At 44.0% G+C, this 26,817-nt stretch overlaps 1 pseudogene; it reads right to left on the minus strand.

The window, feature by feature from the left end:
- Positions 1-26,817, minus strand: part of LOC117190969 — a 78,089-nt pseudogene that overhangs the window by 49,696 nt on the left and 1,576 nt on the right.

Below are 26,817 nucleotides of genomic sequence, written 5' to 3' on the forward strand. Positions count from 1 at the left end.
AGATATACGTTTTATAGTGAAATCTAACAGGAGTGCGGATACCAAATTTTTGTAGCAGTGACATATCACAGAAGTCTGGATCCAAAACATCGTTGCTCTAGCTCTTATAGTCTTTGAGCACTAGGCGCTGAAGGGGACGGACAGACGGACAGACGGACAGACAGACAGGGCTCAATCGACTCGGCTATTGATGCTGATCAAGAATATATATACTTTATGGGGTCGGAAACGATTCCTTCTGGACGTTACACACATCCACTTTTACCACAAATCTAATATTCCCCAATACTCATTTTGAGTATCGGGTATAAAAACGAGGGGGAACGTTGTGAGTTGCTGCGGACACCGCAACTCTACAGTTATACCCGATACTAAGTCCGTATGGCTCTCCTCCGGCAGACGCCGCTAATATTAAACGACACGACAAGGAGTGCGTGCGAGAGAGACAGAAAATCAGTCTGAGCGTGACGTCGGGTGCTGCGTAGCCAGTGCAAATTGATTTGTTCCTTTTGGCTATAAAAATGATCTGATCTGATCCAGATTTAGCAATATGATATATATGATCATTATCTATGATTCTGCGTTTTTAGTTTTCTCGTATCCTCAATATTGTGGATGCAACAGATTTTCGTCCTTTGTGGGGCGGAAGGGGGTGGGGCGAAATTTTGAGATAAACGTTTTATAGTGAGATCCAACAGGAGTGCGGATACCAAATTTGGTTACTTTAGCGTTAATAGTCTCTGAGATTTGTGAATATCCCCAGATTTTCATCCTTTGCGGGGCGGAAGGGGGTGTGGCGAAATTTTGAAACAAACTCGTCTCGGTCCGATATATTAGGAGTGTGGATACCAAATTTGGTTGCTCTAGCTTGTATAGTCTCTGAGATCTAGGCGCTAATGTTTTACTCTAAGCAAAGCCGGCTATGCTACGTGTGTGTTAGAGAGAGACAGGGCGAGAAAAAATTAAATTGTTTTCTTGATTCTGGCTATAATAATTATACGATCTGGTTCAGATTTTGCACTCTAGAAGATATAGTCATCTTCTACGATTCTGCGCTTTTAGTTTTCTCGTATCGTCGAAATTGTGGATGCCACAGATTTTCGCCCTTTGTCGGGGGCGAAAGTGGGCGGGGCAAAGTTTTGAAATATTCTTGTAGCAGTGACATATCACAGAAGTCTGGATCCAAAAAATCGTTGCTCTCGCTCTTATAGTCTTTGACCACTAGGCGCTGAAGGGGACGGACAGACGGACAGACGGACAGACGGACGGACGGACAGACGGACAGACGGACAGACAGACATGGCTCAATCGACTCGGCTATTGGTGCTGTTCAAGAATATATATACTTTATGGGGTCGGAAACGATTCCTTTTGGACGTTACACACATCCACTTTTACCACAAATCTAATATACCCCAATACTCATTTTGAGTATCGGGTATAAATATAAACGAGGGGGAACGTTGTGAGTTGCTGCGTACACCGCAACTCTACAGTTATACCCGATACTAAGTCAGTATGGCTCTCCTGCGGCAGACGCCGCTAATATTGAACCACACGACAAAGAGTGCGTGCGAGAGAGACAGAAAATCAGTCTGAGCGTGACGTCGGGCGCTGCGTGGCCACTGCAAATTGATTTCTTGCTGTTGGCTATAAAAATGATCCGATCTGATCCAGATTCAGCAATCTGATAGATATGGTCATTATCTATGATTCTGCGTTTTTAGTTTTCTCGAATGTGCAATATTGTGGATGCAACAGATTTTCGTCCTTTGTGTGGGCGGAAGGGGGTATGGCGAAATTTTTAGATACACGTTTTATAGTCAGATCTAACAGGAGTGCGGATACCAAATTTGGTTACTCTAGCCTTAATAGTCTCTGAGATTTTTGAATATCCCAGATTTTCGTCCTTTGCGGGGGCGGAAGGGGGGGTGGCGAAATTTTGAAACAAACTCGTCTCGGGCCGATATATTAGGTGTGTGGATACCAAATTTGGTTGCTCTAGCTTTTGTAGTCTCTGAGATCTAGGCGCTAATGTTTTACTCTAAGCAAAGCCGCCTATGCTACGTGTGTGTTAGAGAGAGACAGGGCGAGAAAAAATGAAATTGTTTTCTTGATGCTGGCTATAATAATGATACGATCCAATTCAGATTCCGCAGTCTTAAAGATAATGTCAGTCTCTACAATTCTACGTTTTTGGTTTTCTCATATCTTTAAAATTGTGGATGCCACAGATTTTCGTCCTTTGTGGGGGCGGAAGTGGGCGGGGCGAAGTTTTGAAATATTTTTGTAGCAGTGACATATCACAGAAGTCTGGATCCAAAACATCGCTGCTCTAGCTCTTATAGTCTTTGAGCACTAGGCGCTGAAGGGGACGGACAGACGGACAGACGGACGGACGGACAGACGGACAGACAGACAGGGCTCCATCGACTCGGCTATTGATGCTGATCAAGAATATATATACTTTATGGGGTCGGAAACGATTCCTTCTGGACGTTACACACATCCACTTTTACCACAAATCTAATATACCCCAATACTCATTTTGAGTATCGGGTATAACGAGGGGGAACGTTGTGAGTTGCTGCGGACACCGCAACTCTACAGTTATCCCCGATACTAAGTCCGTATGGCTCTCCTCCGGCAGACGCCGCTAATATTAAACGACACGACAAGGAGTGCGTGCGAGAGAGACAGAAAATCAGTCTGAGCGTGACGTCGGGTGCTGCGTAGCCAGTGCAAATTGATTTGTTCCTTTTGGCTATAAAAATGATCTGATCTGATTCAGATTCAGCAATATGATATATATGATCATTATCTATGATTCTGCGTTTTTAGTTTTCTCGTATCCTCAATATTGTGGATGCAACAGATTTTCGTCCTTTGTGGGGGCGGAAGGGGGTGGGGCGAAATTTTGAGATACACATTTTATAGTGAGATCCAACAGGAAGACGGATACCAAATTTGGTTACTCTAGCCTTAATAGTCTCTGAGATTGGTGAATATCCCCAGATTTTCATCCTTTGCGGGGGCGGAAGGGGGTGTGGCGAAATTTTGAAACAAACTCGTCTCGGTCCGATATATTAGGAGTGTGGATACCAAATTTGGTTGCTCTAGCTTTTATAGTCTCTGAGATCTAGGCGCTAATGTTTTACTCTAAGCAAAGCCGGCTATGCTACGTGTGTGTTAGAGAGAGACAGGGCGAGAAAAAATTAAATTGTTTTCTTGATTCTGGCTATAATAATTATACGATCTGGTTCAGATCTTGCACTCTAGAAGATATAGTCATCTTCTACGATTCTGCGCTTTTAGTTTTATCGTATCTTTAAAAATGTGGATGCCACAGATTTTCGTCCTTTGTGGGGGCGGAAGTGGCCGGGGCAAAGTTTTGAAATATTTTTGTAGCAGTGACATTTCACAGATGTCTGGATCCAAAACATCGTTGCTCTAGCTCTTATAGTCTTTGAGCAATAGGCGCTGAAGGGGACGGACGGACGGACGGACGGACGGACGGACAGAAGGACGGACGGACGGACGGACGGACGGACGGACGGACGGACAGACGGACAGACAGACAGGGCTCAATCGACTCGGCTATTGATGCTGATCAAGAATATATATACTTTATGGGGTCGGAAACGATTCCTTCTGGACGTTACACACATCCACTTTTACCACAAATCTAATATACCCCAATACTCATTTTGAGTATCGGGTATAATAAACGAGGGGGAACGTTGTGAGTTGCTGCGGACACCGCAACTCTACAGTTATACCCGATACTTAGTCAGTATGGCTCTCCTCCGGCAGACGCCGCTAATATTAAACGACACAACAAGGAGTGCGTGCGAGAGAGACAGAAAATCAGTCTGAGCGTGACGTCGGGTGCTGCGTAGCCAGTGCAAACTGATTTGTTCCTTTTGGCTATAAAAATGATCTGATCTGATCCAGATTCAGCAATCTGATATATATGATCATTATCTATGATTCTGCGTTTTTAGTTTTCTCGTATCCTCAATATTGTGGATGCCACAGATTTTCGCCCTTTGTGGAGGCGGAAGTGGGCGGGGCAAAGTTTTGAAATATTCTTGTAGCAGTGACATATCACAGAAGTCTGGATCCAAAACATCGTTGCTCTCGCTCTTATAGTCTTTGACCACTAGGCGCTGAAGGGGACGGACAGACGGACAGACGGACGGACGGACAGACGGACAGACGGACAGACAGACATGGCTCAATCGACTCGGCTATTGATGCTGATCAAGAATATATATACTTTATGGGGTCGGAAACGATTCCTTTTGGACGTTACACACATCCACTTTTACCACAAATCTAATATACCCCAATACTCATTTTGAGTATCGGGTATAAATATAAACGAGGGGGAACGTTGTGAGTTTCTGCGGACAACGCAACTTTTCGGTTATACCCGATACTAAGTCAGTATGGCTCTCCTGCGGCAGACGCCGCTAATATTGAACCACACGACAACGAGTGCGTGCGAGAGAGACAGAAAATCAGTCTGAGCGTGACGTCGGGCGCTGCGTGGCCACTGCAAATTGATTTCTTGCTGTTGGCTACAAAAATGATCCGATCTGATCCAGATTCAGCAATCTGATAGATATGGTCATTATCTATGATTCTGCGGTTTTAGTTTTCTCGAATGTGCAATATTGGGGATGCAACAGATTTTCGTTCTTTGTGGGGGCGGAAGGGGGTGGGGCGAAATTTTGCGATACACGTTTTATAGTCAGATCTAACAGGAGTGCGTATACCAAATTTGGTTACTCTAGCCTTAATAGTCTCTGAGATTTTTGAATATCCCCAGATTTTCGTCCTTTGCGGGGGCGGAAGTGGGCGGGGCGAAGTTTTGAAATATTTTTGTAGCAGTGACATATCACAGAAGTCTGGATCCAAAACATCGTTGCTCTAGCTCTTATAGTCTTTGAGCACTAGGCGCTGAAGGGGACGGACAGACGGACAGACGGACGTACGGACAGACGGACAGACAGACAGGGCTCAATCGACTCGGCTATTGATGCTGATCAAGAATATATATACTTTATGGGGTCGGAAACGATTCCTTCTGGACGTTACACACATCCACTTTTACCACAAATCTAATATACCCCAATACTCATTTTGAGTATCGGGTATAAAAACGAGGGGGAACGTTGTGAGTTGCTGCGGACACCGCAACTCTACAGTTATACCCGATACTAAGTCCGTATGGCTCTCCTCCGGCAGACGCCGCTAATATTAAACGACACGACAAAGAGTGCGTGCGAGAGAGACAGAAAATCAGTCTGAGCGTGACGTCGGGTGCTGCGTAGCCAGTGCAAATTGATTTGTTCCTTTTGGCTATAAAAATGATCTGATCTGATCCAGATTCAGCAATCTGATATATATGATTATTATCTATGATTCTGCGTTTTTAGTTTTTTCGTATCCTCAATATTGTGGATGCAACAGATTTTCGTTGTTTGTTAGGGCGGAAGGGGGTGGGGCGAAATTTTGAGATACACGTTTTATAGTGAGATTCAACAGGAGTGCGGATACCAAATTTGGTTACTCTAGTCTTAATAGTCTCTGAGATTTGTGAATATCCTCAGATTTTCATCCTTTGCGGGGCGGAAGGGGGTGTGGCGAAATTTTGAAACAAACTCGTCTCGGTCCGATATATTAGGAGTGTGGATACCAAATTTGGTTGCTCTAGCTTTTATAGTCTCTGAGATCTAGGCGCTAATGTTTTACTCTAAGCAAAGCCGGCTATGCTACGTGTGTGTTAGAGAGAGACAGGGCGAGAAAAAATTAAATTGTTTTCTTGATTCTGGCTATAATAATTATACGATCTGGTTCAGATCTTGCACTCTAGAAGATATAGTCATCTTCTACGATTCTGCGCTTTTAGTTTTCTCGTATCGTTGAAATTGTGGATGCCACAGATTTTCGCCTTTGTGGGGGCGGAAGTGGCGGGGCAAAGTTTTGAAATATTCTTGTAGCAGTGACATATCACAGAAGTCTGGATCCAAAACATCGTTGCTCTCGCTCTTATAGTCTTTGACCACTAGGCGCTGAAGGGGACGGACAGACGGACAGACGGACGGACACAGACGGACAGACAGACATGGCTCAATCGACTCGGCTATTGATGCTGATCAAGAATATATATACTTTATGGGGTCGGAAACGATTCCTTTTGGACGTTACACACATCCACTTTTACCACAAATCTAATATACCCCAATACTCATTTTGAGTATCGGGTATAAATATAAACGAGGGGGAACGTTGTGAGTTGCTGCGGACACCGCAACTCTACAGTTATACCCGATACTTAGTCAGTATGGCTCTCCTGCGGCAGACGCCGCTAATATTAAACGACACGACAAAGAGTGCGTGCGAGAGAGACAGAAAATCAGTCTGAGCGTGACGTCGGGCGCTGCGTAGCCAGTGCAAATTGATTTGTTCCTTTTGGTATAAAAATGATCCGATCTTATCCAGATTCAGCAGTCTGATAGATATGGTCATTATCTATGATTCTGCGTTTTTAGTTTTCTCGAATCTGCAATATTGTGGATGCAACAGATTTTCGTTCTTTGTGGGGCGGAAGGGGTGGGGCGAAATTCTGAGATATACGTTTTATAGTGAGATCTAACAGAAGTGCGGATACCAAATTTGGTTACTCTAGCCTTAATAGTCTCTGAGATTTGTGGATGCCCAGATTTTCGTCCTTTGCGGGGGCGGAAGGGGTGTGGCGAAATTTGGACACGAAACGGTCAAAGTCCGATATCACAGGAGTGTGGTTACCAAATTTGGTTGCTCTGGCTCTATAGGTTCTGAGATCCTTGAACTCATATTTTGCAATTGTCAAAGCCGACCATGAAACCTGTGTGTTAGAGAGAGACAGAGCGAGAAAGAATGAAATTGTTTTCTTGATTCTGGCTATAATAATTATACGATCTGATTGAGATTTTACACTCTAGAACATATAGTCATCCTCTACGATTCTGCGTTTTTAGTTTTATCGTATCTTTAAAATTGTGGATGCCACAGATTTTCGTCCTTTGTGGGGGCGGAAGTGGCATAGCGAAGTTTTGAAATATTTTTGTAGCAGTGACATATCACAGAAGTCTGGATCCGAAGCATCGTTGCTCTAGCTCTTATAGTCTTTGAGCACTAGGCGCTGAAGGGGACGGACAGACGGACGGACGGACAGACGGACAGACAGACATGGCTCAATCGACTCGGCTATTGATGCTGATAAGAATATATATACTTTATGGGGTCGGAAACGATTCCTTCTGGACGTTACACACATCCACTTTTACCACAAATCTAATATACCCCAATACTCATTTTAAGTATCGGGTATAACGAGGGGAACGTTGTGAGTTGCTGCGGACACCGCAACTCTACAGTTATACCCGATACTTAGTCAGTATGGCTCTCCTCCGGCAGACGCCGCTAATATTAAACGACACAACAAGGAGTGCGTGCGAGAGAGACAGAAAATCAGTCTGAGCGTGACGTCGGGTGCTGCGTAGCCAGTGCAAACTGATTTGTTCCTTTTGGCTATAAAAATGATCTGATCTGATCCAGATTCAGCAATCTGATATATATGATCATTATCTATGATTCTGCGTTTTTAGTTTTCTCGTATCCTCAATATTGTGGATGCCACAGATTTTCGCCCTTTGTGGAGGCGGAAGTGGGCGGGGCAAAGTTTTGAAATATTCTTGTAGCAGTGACATATCACAGAAGTCTGGATCCAAAACATCGTTGCTCTCGCTCTTATAGTCTTTGACCACTAGGCGCTGAAGGGGACGGACAGACGGACAGACGGACGGACGGACAGACGGACGGACGGACAGACAGACATGGCTCAATCGACTCGGCTATTGATGCTGATCAAGAATATATATACTTTATGGGGTCGGAAACGATTCCTTTTGGACGTTACACACATCCACTTTTACCACAAATCTAATATACCCCAATACTCATTTTGAGTATCGGGTATAAATATAAACGAGGGGGAACGTTGTGAGTTGCTGCGGACACCGCAACTCTACGGTTATACCCGATACTAAGTCAGTATGGCTCTCCTGCGGCAGACGCCGCTAATATTGAACCACACGACAAAGAGTGCGTGCGAGAGAGACAGAAAATCAGTCTGAGCGTGACGTCGGGCGCTGCGTGGACACTGCAAATTGATTTCTTGCTGTTGGCTACAAAAATGATCCGATCTGATCCAGATTCAGCAATCTGATAGATATGGTCATTATCTATGATTCTGCGTTTTTAGTTTTCTCGAATGTGCAATATTGTGGATGCAACAGATTTTCGTTCTTTGTGGGGGCGGAAGGGGGTGGGGCGAAATTTTGCGATACACGTTTTATAGTCAGATCTAACAGGAGTGCGTATACCAAATTTGGTTACTCTAGCCTTAATAGTCTCTGAGATTTTTGAATATCCCCAGATTTTCGTCCTTTGCGGGGGCGGAAGTGGGCGGGGCGAAGTTTTGAAATATTTTTGTAGCAGGGACATATCACAGAAGTCTGGATCCAAAATATTGTTGCTCTAGCTCTTATAGTCTTTGAGCACTAGGCGCTGAAGGGGACGGACAGACGGACAGACGGACGGACGGACAGACGGACAGACAGACAGGGCTCAATCGACTCGGCTATTGATGCTGATCAAGAATATATATACTTTATGGGGTCGGAAACGATTCCTTCTGGACGTTACACACATCCACTTTTACCACAAATCTAATATACCCCAATACTCATTTTGAGTATCGGGTATAAAAACGAGGGGAACGTTGTGAGTTGCTGCGGACACCGCAACTCTACAGTTATACCCGATACTAAGTCCGTATGGCTCTCCTCCGGCAGACGCCGCTAATATTAAACGACACGACAAAGAGTGCGTGCGAGAGAGACAGAAAATCAGTCTGAGCGTGACGTCGGGTGCTGCGTAGCCAGTGCAAATTGATTTGTTCCTTTTGGCTATAAAAATGATCTGATCTGATCCAGATTCAGCAATCTGATATATATGATTATTATCTATGATTCTGCGTTTTTAGTTTTTTCGTATCCTCAATATTGTGGATGCAACAGATTTTCGTTCTTTGTGGGGGCGGAAGGGGGTGGGGCGAAATTTTGAGATACACGTTTTATAGTGAGATTCAACAGGAGTGCGGATACCAAATTTGGTTACTCTAGTCTTAATAGTCTCTGAGATTTGTGAATATCCTCAGATTTTCATCCTTTGCGGGGGCGGAAGGGGGTGTGGCGAAATTTTGAAACAAACTCGTCTCGGTCCGATATATTAGGAGTGTGGATACCAAATTTGGTTGCTCTAGCTTTTATAGTCTCTGAGATCTAGGCGCTAATGTTTTACTCTAAGCAAAGCCGGCTATGCTACGTGTGTGTTAGAGAGAGACAGGGCGAGAAAAAATTAAATTGTTTTCTTGATTCTGGCTATAATAATTATACGATCTGGTTCAGATTTTGCACTCTAGAAGATATAGTCATCTTCTACGATTCTGCGCTTTTAGTTTTCTCGTATCGTTGAAATTGTGGATGCCACAGATTTTCGCTCTTTGTGGGGGCGGAAGTGGGCAGGGCAAAGTTTTGAAATATTCTTGTAGCAGTGACATATCACAGAAGTCTGGATCCAAAACATCGTTGCTCTCGCTCTTATAGTCTTTGACCACTAGGCGCTGAAGGGGACGGACAGACGGACAGACGGACGGACAAACAGACGGACAGACAGACATGGCTCAATCGACTCGGCTATTGATGCTGATCAAGAATATATATACTTTATGGGGTCGGAAACGATTCCTTTTGGACGTTACACACATCCACTTTTACCACAAATTTAATATACCCCAATACTCATTTTGAGTATCGGGTATAAATATAAACGAGGGGGAACGTTGTGAGTTGCTGCGGACACCGCAACTCTACAGTTATACCCGATACTTAGTCAGTATGGCTCTCCTGCGGCAGACGCCGCTAATATTAAACGACACGACAAAGAGTGCGTGCGAGAGAGACAGAAAATCAGTCTGAGCGTGACGTCGGGCGCTGCGTAGCCAGTGCAAATTGATTTGTTCCTTTTGGGTATAAAAATGATCCGATCTTATCCAGATTCAGCAGTCTGATAGATATGGTCATTATCTATGATTCTGCGTTTTTAGTTTTCTCGAATCTGCAATATTGTGGATGCAACAGATTTTCGTTCTTTGTGGGGGCGGAAGGGGGTGGGGCGAAATTCTGAGATATACGTTTTATAGTGAGATCTAACAGAAGTGCGGATACCAAATTTGGTTACTCTAGCCTTAATAGTCTCTGAGATTTGTGGATGCCCCAGATTTTCGTCCTTTGCGGGGGCGGAAGGGGGTGTGGCGAAATTTGGACACGAAACGGTCAAAGTCCGATATCACAGGAGTGTGGTTACCAAATTTGGTTGCTCTGGCTCCTATAGGTTCTGAGATCCTTGAACTCATATTTTGCAATTGTCAAAGCCGACCATGAAACCTGTGTGTTAGAGAGAGACAGAGCGAGAAAGAATGAAATTGTTTTCTTGATTCTGGCTATAATAATTATACGATCTGATTGAGATTTTACACTCTAGAACATATAGTCATCCTCTACGATTCTGCGTTTTTAGTTTTATCGTATCTTTAAAATTGTGGATGCCACAGATTTTCGTCCTTTGTGGGGGCGGAAGTGGGCATAGCGAAGTTTTGAAATATTTTTGTAGCAGTGACATATCACAGAAGTCTGGATCCGAAGCATCGTTGCTCTAGCTCTTATAGTCTTTGAGCACTAGGCGCTGAAGGGGACGGACAGACGGACGGACGGACAGACGGACAGACGGACAGACAGACATGGCTCAATCGACTCGGCTATTGATGCTGATAAAGAATATATATACTTTATGGGGTCGGAAACGATTCCTTCTGGACGTTACACACATCCACTTTTACCACAAATCTAATATACCCCAATACTCATTTTAAGTACCGGGTATAACGAGGGGGAACGTTGTGAGTTGCTGCGGAGACCGCAACTCTACAGTTATACCCGATACTAAGTCAGTATGGCTCTCCTCTGGCAGACGCCGCTAATATTAAACGACACGACAAGGAGTGCGTGCGAGAGAGACAGAAAATCAGTCTAAGCGTGACGTCGGGTGCTGCGTAGCCAGTGCAAATTGATTTGTTCCTTTTGGCTATAAAAATGATCTGATCTGATCCAGATTCAGCAATCTGATATATATGATCATTATCTATGATTCTGCGTTTTTAGTTTTCTCGTATCCTCAATATTGTGGATGCAACAGATTTTCGTTCTTTGTTGGGGCGGAAGGGGGTGGGGCGAAATTTTGAGATATACGTTTTATAGTGAGATCCGACAGGAGTGCGGATACAAAATTTGGTTACTCTAGTCTTAATAGTCTCTGAGATTTGTGGATGCCCCAGATTTTCGTCCTTTGCGGGGGCGGAAGGGGGTGTGGCGCAATTTGGACACGAAACGGTCAAGGTCAGATATCACAGGAGTGTGGATACCAAATTTGGTTGCTCTGGCTCTTATAGGTTCTGAGATCCTTGAACTCATATTTTGCAATTGGCAAAGCCGACCATGAAACCTGTGTGTTAGAGAGAGACAGAGCGAGAAAGAATGAAATTGTTTTCTTGATTCTGGCTATAATAATTATACGATCTGGTTGAGATCTTACACTCTAGAACATATAGTCATCTTCTCCGATTCTGCATTTTTGGTTTTCTCATATCTTTAAAATTGTGGCTGCCACAGATTTTCGTCCTTTGTGGGGGCGGAAGTTGGCGGGGCGAAGTTTTGAAATATTTTTGTAGCAGTGACATATCACAGAAGTCTGGATCCAAAACATCGTTGCTCTAGCTCTTATAGTCTTTGAGCACTAGGCGCTGAAGGGGACGGACAGACGGACAGACAGACAGGGCTCAATCGACTCGGCTATTGATGCTGATCAAGAATATATATACTTTATGGGGTCGGAAACGATTCCTTCTGGACGTTACACACATCCACTTTTACCACAAATCTAATATACCCCAATACTCATTTTGAGTATCGGGTATAACGAGGGGGAACGTTGTGAGTTGCTGCGGAGACCGCAACTCTACAGTTATACCCGATACTAAGTCAGTATGGCTCTCCTCCGGCAGACGCCGCTAATATTAAACGACACGACAAAGAGTGCGTGCGAGAGAGACAGAAAATCAGTCTGAGCGTGACGTCGGGCGCTGCGCGGCCACTGCAAATTGATTTCTTGCTGTTGGCTACAAAAATTAACCGATCTGATCCAGATTCAGCAATCTGATAGATATGGTCATTATCTATGATTCTGCGTTTTTAGTTTTCTCGAATGTGCAATATTGTGGATGCAACAGATTTTCGTTCTTTGTGGGGGCGGAAAGGGGTGGGGCGAAATTCTGAGATATACGTTTTATAGTGAAATCTAACAGGAGTGCGGATACCAAATTTGGTTACTCTAGCCTTAATAGTCTCTGAGATTTGTGGATGCCCAGATTTTCGTCCTTTGCGGGGCGGAAGGGGGTGTGGCGCAATTTGGACACGAAACGGTCAAGGTCAGATATCACAGGAGTGTGGATACCAAATTTGGTTGCTCTGGCTCTTATAGGTTCTGAGATCCTTGAACTCATATTTTGCAATTGGCAAAGCCGACCATGAAACCTGTGTGTTAGAGAGAGTCAGAGCGAGAAAGAATGAAATTGTTTTCTTGATTCTGGCTATAATAATTATACGATCTGGTTGAGATTTTACACTCTAGAACATATAGTCATCTTCTACGATTCTGCATTTTTGGTTTTATCGTATCTTTAAAAATGTGGATGCCACAGATTTTCGTCCTTTGTGGGGGCGGAAGTGGCCGGGGCAAAGTTTTGAAATATTTTTGTAGCAGTGACATATCACAGAAGTCTGGATCCAAAACATCGTTGCTCTAGCTCTTATAGTCTTTGAGCACTAGGCGCTGAAGGGGACGGACAGACGGACAGACAGACAGGGCTCAATCGACTCGGCTATTGATGCTGATCAAGAATATATATACTTTATGGGGTCGGAAACGATTCCTTCTGGACGTTACACACATCCACTTTTACCACAAATCTAATATACCCCAATACTCATTTTGAGTATCGGGTATAACGAGGGGGAACGTTGTGAGCTGCTGCGGAGACCGCAACTCTACAGTTATACCCGATACTAAGTCAGTATGGCTCTCCTCTGGCAGACGCCGCTAATATTAAACGACACGACAAGGAGTGCGTGCGAGAGAGACAGAAAACCAGTCTAAGCGTGACGTCAGGTGCTGCGTAGCCAGTGCAAATTGATTTGTTCCTTTTGGCTATAAAAATGATCTGATCTGATCCAGATTCAGCAATCTGATATATATGATTATTATCTATGATTCTGCGTTTTTAGTTTTCTCGTATCCTCAATATTGTGGATGCAACAGATTTTCGTTCTTTGTTGGGGCGGAAGGGGGTGGGGCGAAATTTTGAGATATACGTTTTATAGTGAGATCCGACAGGAGTGCGGATACCAAATTTGGTTACTCTAGCCTTAATAGTCTGAGATTTGTGAATATCCCCAGATTTTCATCCTTAGCGGGGGCGGACGGGGGTGTGGCGAAATTTTGAAACAAACTCGTCTCGGTCCGATATACTAGGAGTGTGGATACCAAATTTGGTTGCTCTAGCTTTTATAGTCTCTGAGATCTAGGCGCTAATGTTTTACTCTAAGCAAAGCCGCCTATGCTACGTGTGTGTTAGAGAGAGACAGGGCGAGAAAAAATGAAATTGTTTTCTTGATGCTGGCTATAATAATAATACGATCCAATTCAGATTCCGCAGTCTTAAAGATATGGTCATTCTCTACAATTCTACGTTTTTGGTTTTCTCATATCTTTAAAATTGTGGCTGCCACAGATTTTCGTCCTTTGTGGGGGCGGAAGTGGGCGGGGCGAAGTTTTGAAATATTTTTGTAGCAGTGACATATCACAGAAGTCTGGATCCAAAACATCGTTGCTCTAGCTCTTATAGTCTTTGAGCACTAGGCGCTGAAGGGGACGGACAGACGGACAGACGGACAGACAGACAGGGATCAATCGACTCGGCTATTGATGCTGATCAAGAATATATATACTTTATGGGGTCGGAAACGATTCCTTCTGGACGTTACACACATCCACTTTTACCACAAATCTAATATACCCCAATACTCATTTTGAGTATCGGGTATAACGAGGGGGAACGTTGTGAGTTGCTGCGGAGACCGCAACTCTACAGTTATACCCGATACTAAGTCAGTATGGCTCTCCTCCGGCAGACGCCGCTAATATTAAACGACACGACAAGGAGTGCGTGCGAGAGAGACAGAAAATCAGTCTGAGCGTGACGTCGGGCGCTGCGCGGCCACTGCAAATTGATTTCTTGCTGTTGGCTACAAAAATTAACCGATCTGATCCAGATTCAGCAATCTGATAGATATGGTCATTATCTATGATTCTGCGTTTTTAGTTTTCTCGAATGTGCAATATTGTGGATGCAACAGATTTTCGTTCTTTGTGGGGGCGGAAAGGGGTGGGGCGAAATTCTGAGATATACGTTTTATAGTGAAATCTAACAGGAGTGCGGATACCAAATTTGGTTACTCTAGCCTTAATAGTCTCTGAGATGTGTGGATGCCCCAGATTTTCGTCCTTTGCGGGGGCGGAAGGGGGTGTGGCGCAATTTGGACACGAAACGGTCAAGGTCAGATATCACAGGAGTGTGGATACCAAATTTGGTTGCTCTGGCTCTTATAGGTTCTGAGATCCTTGAACTCATATTTTGCAATTGGCAAAGCCGACCATGAAACCTGTGTGTTAGAGAGAGACAGAGCGAGAAAGAATGAAATTGTTTTCTTGATTCTGGCTATAATAATTATACGATCTGGTTGAGATTTTACACTCTAGAACATATAGTCATCTTCTACGATTCTGCATTTTTGGTTTTATCGTATCTTTAAAAATGTGGATGCCACAGATTTTCGTCCTTTGTGGGGGCGGAAGTGGCCGGGGCAAAGTTTTGAAATATTTTTGTAGCAGTGACATTTCACAGATGTCTGGATCCAAAACATCGTTGCTCTAGCTCTTATAGTCTTTGAGCAATAGGCGCTGAAGGGGACGGACGGACGGACGGACGGACGGACGGACAGACGGACGGACGGACGGACGGACGGACGGACGGACGGACAGACGGACAGACAGACAGGGCTCAATCGACTCGGCTATTGATGCTGATCAAGAATATATATACTTTATGGGGTCGGAAACGATTCCTTCTGGACGTTACACACATCCACTTTTACCACAAATCTAATATACCCCAATACTCATTTTGAGTATCGGGTATAAATATAAACGAGGGGGAACGTTGTGAGTTGCTGCGGACACCGCAACTCTACGGTTATACCCGATACTAAGTCAGTATGGCTCTCCTGCGGCAGACGCCGCTAATATTGAACCACACGACAAAGAGTGCGTGCGAGAGAGACAGAAAATCAGTCTTAACGTGACGTCGGGCGCTGCGTGGCCACTGCAAATTGATTTCTTGCTGTTGGCTACAAAAATGATCCGATCTGATCCAGATTCAGCAATCTGATAGATATGGTCATTATCTATGATTCTGCGTTTTTAGTTTTTTCGTATCCTCAATATTGTGGATGCAACAGATTTTCGTTCTTTGTGGGGGCGGAAGGGGGTGGGGCGAAATTTTGAGATACACGTTTTATAGTGAGATTCAACAGGAGTGCGGATACCAAATTTGGTTACTCTAGTCTTAATAGTCTCTGAGATTTGTGAATATCCCCAGATTTTCATCCTTTGCGGGGGCGGAAGGGGGTGTGGCAAAGTTTTGAAATATTTTTGTAGCAGTGACATATCACAGAAGTCTGGATCCAAAACATCGTTGCTCTAGCTCTTATAGTCTTTGAGCACTAGGCGCTGAAGGGGACGGACAGACGGACAGACGGACGGACGGACAGACGGACAGACAGACAGGGCTCAATCGACTCGGCTATTGATGCTGATCAAGAATATATATACTTTATGGGGTCGGAAACGATTCCTTCTGGACGTTACACACATCCACTTTTACCACAAATCTAATATACCCCAATACTCATTTTGAGTATCGGGTATAAAAACGAGGGGGAACGTTGTGAGTTGCTGCGGACACCGCACCTCTACAGTTATACCCGATACTAAGTCCGTATGGCTCCCCTCCGGCAGACGCCGCTAATATTAAACGACACGACAAAGAGTGCGTGCGAGAGAGACAGAAAATCAGTCTGAGCGTGACGTCGGGTGCTGCGTAGCCAGTGCAAATTGATTTGTTCCTTTTGGCTATAAAAATGATCTGATCTGATCCAGATTCAGCAATCTGATATATATGATTATTATCTATGATTCTGCGTTTTTAGTTTTTTCGTATCCTCAATATTGTGGATGCAACAGATTTTCGTTCTTTGTGGGGGCGGAAGGGGGTGGGGCGAAATTTTGAGATACACGTTTTATAGTGAGATTCAACAGGAGTGCGGATACCAAATTTGGTTACTCTAGTCTTAATAGTCTCTGAGATTTGTGAATATCCCCAGATTTTCATCCTTTGCGGGGGCGGAAGGGGGTGTGGCGAAATTTTGAAACAAACTCGTCTCGGTCCGATATATTAGGAGTGTGGATACCAAATTTGGTTGCTCTAGCTTTTATAGTCTCTGAGATCTAGGCGCTAATGTTTTACTCTAAGCAAAGCCGGCTATGCTACGTGTGTGTTAGAGAGAGACAGGGCGAGAAAAAATTAAATTGTTTTCTTGATTCTGGCTATAATAATTATACGATCTGGTTCAGATTTTGCACTCTAGAAGATATAGTCATCTTCTACGATTCTGCGCTTTTAGTTTTCTCGTATCGTTGAAATTGTGGATGCCACAGATTTTCGCCCTTTGTGGGGGCGGAAGTGGGCGGGGCAAAGTTTTGAAATATTCTTGTAGCAGTGACATATCACAGAAGTCTGGAGCCACAACATCGTTGCTCTCGCTCTTATAGTCTTTGACCACTAGGCGCTGAAGGGGACGGACAGACGGACAGACGGACGGACGGACAGACGGACAGACAGACATGGCTCAATCGACTCGGCTATTGATGCTGATCAAGAATATATATACTTTATGGGGTCGGAAACGATTCCTTTTGGACGTTACAGGAGTGCGGATACCAAATTTGGTTACTCTAGCCTTAATAGTCTCTGAGATTTGTGAATATCCCCAGATTTTCATCCTTTGCGGGGGGGGAAGGGGGGGGGGGGAAATTTTTAAAAAAACCTCGTCTCGGTCCGATATATTAGGAGTGTGGATACCAAATTTGGTTGCTCTAGCTTTTATAGTCTCTGAGATCTAGGCGCTAATGTTTTACTCTAAGCAAAGCCGGCTATGCTACGAGTGTTAGAGAGAGACAGGGCGAGAAAAAATTAAATTGTTTTCTTGATTCTGGCTATTATAATTATACCATCTGGTTCAGATTTTGCACTCTAGAAGATATAGTCATCTTCTACGATTCTGCGCTTTTAGTTTTCTGGTATCGTTGAAATTGTGGATGCCACAGATTTTCGCCCTTTGTGGGGGCGGAAGTGGCCGGGCAAAGTTTTGAAATATTCTTGTAGCAGTGACATATCACAGAAGTCTGGATCCAAAACATCGTTGCTCTCGCTCTTATAGTCTTTGACCACTAGGCGCTGAAGGGGACGGACAGACGGACAGACGGACGGACGGACAGACGGACAGACAGACAGGGCTCAATCGACTCGGCTATTGATGCTGATCAAGAATATATATACTTTATGGGGTCGGAAACGATTCCTTCTGGACGTTACACACATCCACTTTTACCACAAATCTAATATACCCCAATACTCATTTTGAGTATCGGGTATAAAAACGAGGGGGAACGTTGTGAGTTGCTGCGGACACCGCAACTCTACAGTTATACCCGATACTAAGTCCGTATGGCTCTCCTCCGGCAGACGCCGCTAATATTAAACGACACGACAAAGAGTGCGTGCGAGAGAGACAGAAAATCAGTCTGAGCGTGACGTCGAGTGCTGCGTAGCCAGTGCAAATTGATTTGTTCCTTTTGGCTATAAAAATAATCTGATCTGATCCAGATTCAGCAATCTGGTATATATGATTATTATCTATGATTCTGCGTTTTTAGTTTTTTCGTATCCTCAATATTGTGGATGCAACAGATTTTCGTTCTTTGTGGGGGCGGAAGGGGGTGGGGGGAAATTTTGAGATACACGTTTTATAGTGAGATTCAACAGGAGTGCGGATACCAAATTTGGTTACTCTAGTCTTAATAGTCTCTGAGATTTGTGAATATCCCCAGATTTTCATTCTTTGCGGGGGCGGAAGGGGGTGTGGCGAAATTTTGAAACAAACTCGTCTCGGTCCGATATATTAGGAGTGTGGATACCAAATTTGGTTGCTCTAGCTTTTATAGTCTCTGAGATCTAGGCGCTAATGTTTTACTCTAAGCAAAGCCGGCTATGCTACGTGTGTGTTAGAGAGAGACAGGGCGAGAAAAAATTAAATTGTTTTCTTGATTCTGGCTATAATAGTTATACGATCTGGTTCAGATTTTGCACTCTAGAAGATATAGTCATCTTCTACGATTCTGCTTTTTTAGTTTTCTCGTATCGTTGAAATTGTGGATGCCACAGATTTTCGCCCTTTGTGGGGGCGGAAGTGGGCGGGGCGAAGTTTTGAAATATTTTTGTAGCAGTGACATATCACAGAAGTCTGGATCCAAAACATCGTTGCTCTCGCTCTTATAGTCTTTGACCACTAGGCGCTGAAGGGGACGGACAGACGGACAGACGGACGGACGGACAGACGGACAGACGGACAGACAGACATGGCTCAATCGACTCGGCTATTGATGCTGATCAAGAATATATATACTTTATGGGGTCGGAAACGATTCCTTTTGGACGTTACACACATCCACTTTTACCACAAATTTAATATACCCCAATACTCATTTTGAGTATCGGGTATAAATATAAACGAGGGGGAACGTTGTGAGTTGCTGCGGACACCGCAACTCTACAGTTATACCCGATACTTAGTCAGTATGGCTCTCCTGCGGCAGACGCTGCTAATATTAAACGACACGACAAAGAGTGCGTGCGAGAGAGACAGAAAATCAGTCTGAGCGTGACGTCGGGCGCTGCGTAGCCAGTGCAAATTGATTTGTTCCTTTTGGGTATAAAAATGATCCGATCTTATCCAGATTCAGCAGTCTGATAGATATGGTCATTATCTATGATTCTGCGTTTTTAGTTTTCTCGAATCTGCAATATTGTGGATGCAACAGATTTTCGTTTTTTGTGGGGGCGGAAGGGGGTGGGGCGAAATTCTGAGATATACGTTTTATAGTGAGATCTAACAGAAGTGCGGATACCAAATTTGGTTACTCTAGCCTTAATAGTCTCTGAGATTTGTGGATGCCCCAGATTTTCGTCCTTTGCGGGGGCGGAAGGGGGTGTGGCGAAATTTGGACACGAAACGGTCAAAGTCCGATATCACAGGAGTGTGGATACCAAATTTGGTTGCTCTGGCTCCTATAGGTTCTGAGATCCTTGAACTCATATTTTGCAATTGGCAAAGCCGACCATGAAACCTGTGTGTTAGAGAGAGACAGAGCGAGAAAGAATGAAATTGTTTTCTTGATTCTGGCTATAATAATTATACGATCTGGTTGAGATTTTACACTCTAGAACATATAGTCATCCTCTACGATTCTGCGTTTTTAGTTTTATCGTATCTTTAAAATTGTGGATGCCACAGATTTTCGTCCTTTGTGGGGGCGGAAGTGGGCGGGGCGAAGTTTTGAAATATTTTTGTAGCAGTGACATATCACAGAAGTCTGGATCCAAAACATCGTTGCTCTCGCTCTTATAGTCTTTGACCACTAGGCGCTGAAGGGGACGGACAGACGGACAGACGGACGGACGGACAGACGGACAGACAGACAGGGCTCAATCGACTCGGCTATTGATGCTGATCAAGAATATATATACTTTATGGGGTCGGAAACGATTCCTTCTGGACGTTACACACATCCACTTTTACCACAAATCTAATATACCCCAATACTCATTTTGATTATCGGGTATAAAAACGAGGGGGAACGTTGTGAGTTGCTGCGGACACCGCAACTCTACAGTTATACCCGATACTAAGTCCGTATGGCTCTCCTCCGGCAGACGCCGCTAATATTAAACGACACGACAAAGAGTGCGTGCGAGAGAGACAGAAAATCAGTCTGAGCGTGACGTCGAGTGCTGCGTAGCCAGTGCAAATTGATTTGTTCCTTTTGGCTATAAAAATAATCTGATCTGATCCAGATTCAGCAATCTGGTATATATGATTATTATCTATGATTCTGCGTTTTTAGTTTTTTTGTATCCTCAATATTGTGGATGCAACAGATTTTCGTTCTTTGTGGGGGCGGAAGGGGGTGGGGCGAAATTTTGAGATACACGTTTTATAGTGAGATTCAACAGGAGTGCGGATACCAAATTTGGTTACTCTAGTCTTAATAGTCTCTGAGATTTGTGAATATCCCCAGATTTTCATCCTTTGCGGGGGCGGAAGGGGGTGTGGCGAAATTTTGAAACAAACTCGTCTCGGTCCGATATATTAGGAGTGTGGATACCAAATTTGGTTGCTCTAGCTTTTATAGTCTCTGAGATCTAGGCGCTAATGTTTTACTCTAAGCAAAGCCGGCTATGCTACGTGTGTGTTAGAGAGAGACAGGGCGAGAAAAAATTAAATTGTTTTCTTGATTCTGGCTATAATAATTATACGATCTGGTTCAGATTTTGCACTCTAGAAGATATAGTCATCTTCTACGATTCTGCGTTTTTAGTTTTCTCGTATCGTTGAAATTGTGGCTGCCACAGATTTTCGTTCTTTGTGGGGGCGGAAGGGGGTGGGGCGAAATTTTGAGATACACGTTTTATAGTGAGATTCAACAGGAGTGCGGATACCAAATTTGGTTACTCTAGTCTTAATAGTCTCTGAGATTTGTGAATATCCCCAGATTTTCATCCTTTGCGGGGCGGAAGAGGGTGTGGCGAAATTTTGAAACAAACTCGTCTCGGTCCGATATATTAGGAGTGTGGATACCAAATTTGGTTGCTCTAGCTTTTATAGTCTCTGAGATCTAGGCGCTAATGTTTTACTCTAAGCAAAGCCGCCTATGCTACGTGTGTGTTAGAGAGAGACAGGGCGAGAAAAAATGAAATTGTTTTCTTGATGCTGGCTATAATAATGATACGATCCAATTCAGATTCCGCAGTCTTAAAGATATGGTCATTCTCTACAATTCTACGTTTTTGGTTTTCTCATATCTTTAAAATTGTGGATGCCACAGATTTTCGTCCTTTGTGGGGGCGGAAGTGGGCGGGGCGAAGTTTTGAAATATTTTTGTAGCAGTGACATATCACAGAAGTCTGGATCCAAAACATCGTTGCTCTAGCTCTTATAGTCTTTGAGCACTAGGCGCTGAAGGGGACGGACAGACGGACAGACGGACAGACAGACAGGGCTCAATCGACTCGGCTATTGATGCTGATCAAGAATATATATACTTTATGGGGTCGGAAACGATTCCTTCTGGACGTTACACACATCCACTTTTACCACAAATCTAATATACCCTAATACTCATTTTGAGTATCGGGTATAAAAACGAGGGGGAACGTTGTGAGTTGCTGCGGACACCGCAACTCTACAGTTATACCCGATACTAAGTCCGTATGGCTCTCCTACGGCAGACGCCGCTAATATTAAACGACACGACAAGGAGTGCGTGCGAGAGAGACAGAAAATCAGTCTGAGCGTGACGTCGGGTGCTGCGTAGCCAGTGCAAATTGATTTGTTCCTTTTGGCTATAAAAATGATCTGATCTGATCCAGATTCAGCAAACTGATATATATGATCATTATCTATGATTCTGCGTTTTTAGTTTTCTCGTATCCTCAATATTGTGGATGCAGCAGATTTTCGTCCTTTGTGGGGGCGGAAGGGGGTGGGGCGAAATTTTGAGATATACGTTTTATAGTGAGATCCAACAGGAGTGCGGATACCAAATTTGGTTACTCTAGCCTTAATAGTCTCTGAGATTTGTGAATATCCCCAGATTTTCATCCTTTGCGGGGGCGGAAGGGGGTGTGGCGAAATTTTGAAACAAACTCGTCTCGGTCCGATATATTAGGAGTGTGGATACCAAATTTGGTTGCTCTAGCTTTTGTAGTCTCTGAGATCTAGGCGCTAATGTTTTACTCTAAGCAAAGCCGCCTATGCTACGTGTGTGTTAGAGAGAGACAGGGCGAGAAAAAATGAAATTGTTTTCTTGATGCTGGCTATAATAATTATACGATCCAATTCAGATTCCGCAGTCTTAAAGATAAGGTCATTCTCTACAATTCTACGTTTTTGGTTTTCTCATATCTTTAAAATTGTGGATGCCACAGATTTTCGTCCTTTGTGGGGGCGGAAGTGGGCGGGGCAAAGTTTTGAAATATTTTTGTAGCAGTGACATATCACAGAAGTCTGGATCCAAAACATCGTTGCTCTCGCTCTTATAGTCTTTGACCACTAGGCGCTGAAGGGGACGGACAGACGGACAGACGGACAGACGGACGGACGGACAGACGGACAGACGGACAGACAGACATAGCTCAATCGACTCGGCTATTGATGCTGATCAAGAATATATATACTTTATGGGGTCGGAAACGATTCCTTCTGGACGTTACACACATCCACTTTTACCACAAATCTAATATACCCTAATACTCATTTTGAGTATCGGGTATAAAAACGAGGGGGAACGTTGTGAGTTGCTGCGGACACCGCAACTCTACAGTTATACCCGATACTAAGTCCGTATGGCTCTCCTACGGCAGACGCCGCTAATATTAAACGACACGACAAGGAGTGCGTGCGAGAGAGACAGAAAATCAGTCTGAGCGTGACGTCGGGTGCTGCGTAGCCAGTGCAAATTGATTTGTTCCTTTTGGCTATAAAAAAGATCTGATCTGATCCAGATTCAGCAAACTGATATATATGATCATTATCTATGATTCTGCGTTTTTAGTTTTCTCGTTTCTTCAATATTGTGGATGCAGCAGATTTTCGTCCTTTGTGGGGGCGGAAGGGGGTGGGCCGAAATTTTGAGATATACGTTTTATAGTGAGATCCAACAGGAGTGCGGATACCAAATTTGGTTACTCTAGCCTTAATAGTCTCTGAGATTTGTGAATATCCCCAGATTTTCATCCTTTGCGGGGGCGGAAGGGGGTGTGGCGAAATTTTGAAACAAACTCGTCTCGGTCCGATATATTAGGAGTGTGGATACCAAATTTGGTTGCTCTAGCTTTTGTAGTCTCTGAGATCTAGGCGCTAATGTTTTACTCTAAGCAAAGCCGCCTATGCTACGTGTGTGTTAGAGAGAGACAGGGCGAGAAAAAATTAAATTGTTTTCTTGATTCTGGCTATAATAATTATACGATCTGGTTCAGATTTTGCACTCTAGAAGATATAGTCATCTTCTACGATTCTGCGCTTTTAGTTTTCTCGTATCGTCGAAATTGTGGATGCCACAGATTTTCGCCCTTTGTGGGGGCGGAAGTGGGCGGGGCAAAGTTTTGAAATGTTCTTGTAGCAGTGACATATCACAGAAGTCTGGATCCAAAACATCGTTGCTCTCGCTCTTATAGTCTTTGACCACTAGGCGCTGAAGGGGACGGACAGACGGACAGACGGACGGACGGACAGACGGACGGACGGACAGACGGACAGACAGACATGGCTCAATCGACTCGGCTATTGATGCTGATCAAGAATATATATACTTTATGGGGTCGGAAACGATTCCTTTTGGACGTTACACACATCCACTTTTACCACAAATCTAATATACCCCAATACTCATTTTGAGTATCGGGTATAAATATAAACGAGGGGGAACGTTGTGAGTTGCTGCGGACACCGCAACTCTACAGTTATACCCGATACTTAGTCAGTATGGCTCTCCTGCGGCAGACGCCGCTAATATTAAACGACACGACAAAGAGTGCGTGCGAGAGAGACAGAAAATCAGTCTGAGCGTGACGTCGGGCGCTGCGTAGCCAGTGCAAATTGATTTGTTCCTTTTGGGTATAAAAATGATCCGATCTTATCCAGATTCAGCAGTCTGATAGATATTGTCATTATTTATGATTCTGCGTTTTTAGTTTTCTCGAATCTGCAATATTGTGGATGCAACAGATTTTCGTTCTTTGTGGGGGCGGAAGGGGGTGGGGCGAAATTTTGAGATACACGTTTTATAGTGAGATTCAACAGGAGTGCGGATACCAAATTTGGTTACTCTAGCCTTAATAGTCTCTGAGATTTGTGGATGCCCCAGATTTTCGTCCTTTGCGGGGGCGGAAGGGGGTGTGGCGAAATTTGGACACGAAACGGTCAAAGTCCGATATCACAGGAGTGTGGATACCAAATTTGGTTGCTCTGGCTCCTATAGGTTCTGAGATCCTTGAACTCATATTTTGCAATTGGCAAAGCCGACCATGAAACCTGTGTGTTAGAGAGAGACAGAGCGAGAAAGAATGAAATTGTTTTCTTGATTCTGGCTATAATAATTATACGATCTGGTTGAGATTTTACACTCTAGAACATATAGTCATCCTCTACGATTCTGCGTTTTTAGTTTTATCGTATCTTTAAAATTGTGGATGCCACAGATTTTCGTCCTTTGTGGGGGCGGAAGGGGGCGGGGCGAAGTTTTGAAATATTTTTTTAGCAGTGACATATCACAGAAGTCTGGATCCAAAACATCGTTGCTCTAGCTCTTATAGTCTTTGAGCACTAGGCGCTGAAGGGGACGGACAGACGGACGGACGGACAGACGGACAAACGGACAGACAGACATGGCTCAATCGACTCGGCTATTGATGCTGATCAAGAATATATATACTTTATGGGGTCGGAAACGATTCCTTCTGGACGTTACACACATCCACTTTTACCACAAATCTAATATACCCCAATACTCATTTTGAGTATGTTGTGAGTTGCTGCGGACAACGCAACTCTACGGTTATACCCGATACTAAGTCAGTATGGCTCTCCTCCGGCAGACGCCGCTAATATTAAACGACACGACAAAGAGTGCGTGCGAGAGAGACAGAAAATCAGTCTGAGCGTGACGTCGGGCGCTGCGTAGCCACTGCAAATTGATTTGTTCCTATTGGCTATAAAAATGATCTGATCAGCAATCTGATAGATATGGTCATTATCTATGATTCTGCGTTTTTAGTTTTCTCGAATGTGCAATATTGTGGATGCAACAGATTTTCGTCCTTTGTTGGGGCGGAAGGGGGTGGGGCGAAATTTTGAGATACACGTTTTATAGTCAAATCTAACAGGAGTGCGGATACCAAATTTGATTACTCTAGCCTTAATAGTCTCTGAGATTTTTGAATATCCCCAGATTTTCGTCCTTTGCGGGGGCGGAAGGGGGTGTGACGAAATTTTGAGACAAACTCGTCTCGGTCCGATATATTAGGAGTGTGGATACCAAATTTGGTTGCTCTAGCTTTTATAGTCTCTGAGATCTAGGCGCTAATGTTTTACTCTAAGCAAAGCCGGCTATGCTACGTGTGTGTTAGAGAGAGACAGGGCGAGAAAAAATGAAATTGTTTTCTTGATTCTGGCTATAATAATTATACGATCCAATTCAGATTTCGCAGTCTTAAAGATATAGTCATTCTCTACAATTCTACGTTTTTGGTTTTCTCATATCTTTAAAATTGTGGATGCCACAGATTTTCGTCCTTTGTGTGGGCGGAAGTGGGCGGGGCGAAGTTTTGAAATATTTTTGTAGCAGTGACATATCACAGAAGTCTGGATCCAAAACATCGTTGCTCTAGCTCTTATAGTCTTTGAGCACTAGGCGCTGAAGGGGACGGACAGACGGACGGACGGACAGACGGACAGACAGACATGGCTCAATCGACTCGGCTATTGATGCTGATCAAGAATATATATACTTTATGGGGTCGGAAACGATTCCTTCTGGACGTTACACACATCCACTTTTACCACAAATCTAATATACCCCAATACTCATTTTGAGTATCGGGTATAACGAGGGGGAACGTTGTGAGTTGCTGCGGACACCGCAACTCAACGGTTATACCCGATACTAAGTCAGTATGGCTCTCCTCCGGCAGACGCCGCTAATATTAAACGACACGACAAAGAGTGCGTGCGAGAGAGACAGAAAATCAGTCTGAGCGTGACGTCGGGCGCTGCGTAGCCACTGCAAATTGATTTGTTCCTATTGGCTATAAAAATGATCTGATCTGAGTCAGATTCAGCAGTCTGATAGATATGGTCATTATCTATGATTCTGCGTTTTTAGTTTTCTCGAATGTGCAATATTGTGGATGCAACAGATTTTCGACTTTTGTGTGGGCGGAAGGGGGTGGGGCGAAATTTTGAGATACACGTTTTATAGTCAGATCTAACAGGAGTGCGGATACCAAATTTGGTGACTCTAGCCTTAATAGTCTCTGAGATTTTTAAATATCCCCAGATTTTCGTCCTTTGCGGGGGC

The sequence above is a fragment of the Drosophila miranda genome (genome assembly GCF_003369915.1).
Source record: "Drosophila miranda strain MSH22 chromosome Y unlocalized genomic scaffold, D.miranda_PacBio2.1 Contig_Y1_pilon, whole genome shotgun sequence".
Classification (NCBI taxonomy): domain Eukaryota; kingdom Metazoa; phylum Arthropoda; class Insecta; order Diptera; family Drosophilidae; genus Drosophila; species Drosophila miranda.